The following is a 1,846-nucleotide window of genomic DNA, read 5'->3' as shown; positions in this document are numbered from 1 at the left end:
GCTTTCCTTAGCCAGATGCAACGTGCGTATGGGACAAGGTTTGCAAGTTGCAACAGCTCATGTTAAGACTGTGCTGAAAAGAGAGAAAAGAAGCAACAGGACCATACGGGGATTGAACCTGCGACCTTGGCATTATTATTTCCAGTACAATTGCTTGAAAATTTGGATTGTCATCAAAAGGGAATCAACTAAAGGACTTACCTCGCCACTACGTTTTGTACCAACTTCCTTCTGCTGGAAAGCGCAGAGTAAGGATTTTACTCTTACAATCGGTATTGGGGTTTCATTTGCAAAGCTGGAAATCCAGCAGAGCAATCAAAAGCACTTAGGGAAGGCCTCCCCGTCAGGGAATCGAACCCCGGTCTCCCGCGTGACAGGCGGGGATACTCACCACTATATTAACGAGGACTAGCTGTGGGTGCAGCTGCTCCCGAAAGCCCTAAAACCTGTATCAGTGACTTTCGTTAGACAGATTTAAAGAGTGTCTGGTGCAAGGTTTGTACACTGCAAAAGGTCACGCACCTTTTAAGACTGTACTGAAAGGAGAGAATAGAAGTGACTGGCTTGTACCGGGATGGAACTCGCGACCTTGCCATTATTATTTCCCGTACAATTGCCCAAAAATTTGTATTGTCATCATCAAAAAAGGAATCGAACCCCGGTCTCCCGCGTGACAGGCGGGGATACTCACCACTATACTAACGAGGAGCAGCTGTGGGTGCAATTGCTCCTGAAAGCCCTAAAAGCTGTATCAGTGACTTTCGTTAGATTTAAAGAGTGTGTGGTGCAAGGTTTGTACACTGCAAAAGCTCACGCACCTTTTAAGACTGTACTGAAAGGAGAGAATAGAAGCGACTGGCTTGTACCGGGATGGAACTCGCGACCTTGCCATTATTATTTCCAGTACAATTGCTTGGAAATTTGGATTGTCATCAAAAGGGAATCAACTAAAGGACTTACCTTGCCACTTCGTTTTGTACCAACATCCTTCCGCTGGAAAGCGCAGACTAACTGCAAGCACGTGCTCCAAACAGCCCTAAATCCTGTATCAGTAGCTTTCCTTAGCCAGATGCAACGTGCGTATGGGACAAGGTTTGCAAGTTGCAACAGCTCATGTTAAGACTGTGCTGAAAAGAGAGAAAAGAAGCAACAGGACCATACGGGGATTGAACCTGCGACCTTGGCATTATTATTTCCAGTACAATTGCTTGAAAATTTGGATTGTCATCAAAAGGGAATCAACTAAAGGACTTACCTCGCCACTACGTTTTGTACCAACTTCCTTCCGCTGGAAAGCGCAGAGTAAGGATTTTACTCTTACAATCGGTATTGGGGTTTCATTTGCAAAGCTGGAAATCCAGCAGAGCAATCAAAAGCACTAAGGGAAGGCCTCCCCGTGAGGGAATCGAACCCCGGTCTCCCGCGTGACAGGCGGGGATACTCACCACTATACTAATGAGGACTAACTGTGGGTGCGGCTTCTCCCGAAAGCCCTAAAACCTGTATCAGTGACTTTCGTTAGACAGATTTAAAGAGTGTCTGGTGCAAGGTTTGTACACTGCAAAAGCTCACGCACCTTTTAAGACTGTACTGAAAGGAGAGAATAGAAGTGACTGGCTTGTACCGGGATGGAACTCGCGACCTTGCCATTATTATTTCCCGTACAATTGCCCAAAAATTTGTATTGTCATCATCAAAAAAGCTATTAATGGACAAGCTGTATCGTTAAAAAGGTAAAGGGTCTCTACCCCCGGGCTTGCCCCAGCTTGTGAAAAAGAGGACGAGTGCTAGTTAGAGATCTTACCATATCTCCCGGCATAGGCAATCAGGCTTGCGAGACGTATTT

At 45.8% G+C, this 1,846-nt stretch overlaps 1 non-coding gene across 1 annotated transcript; it reads right to left on the bottom strand.

The window, feature by feature from the left end:
- Positions 1 to 336: 336 nt before the first annotated feature.
- On the bottom strand, positions 337 to 408 carry TRNAD-GUC (transfer RNA aspartic acid (anticodon GUC)). Its single transcript has one exon. It is a non-coding gene; the product is annotated as a tRNA-Asp (tRNA).
- Positions 409 to 1,846: the final 1,438 nt, after the last annotated feature.

Source organism: Sceloporus occidentalis, unplaced genomic scaffold (genome assembly GCF_023333645.1).
Source record: "Sceloporus occidentalis isolate IW3139 unplaced genomic scaffold, rSceOcc1.0.p SCAF_22, whole genome shotgun sequence".
Classification (NCBI taxonomy): Eukaryota; Metazoa; Chordata; class Lepidosauria; order Squamata; family Phrynosomatidae; genus Sceloporus; species Sceloporus occidentalis.
The sequence above is the reverse complement of the archived record's forward strand: the minus strand, read 5'-3'. Positions and strand labels throughout refer to the sequence as shown.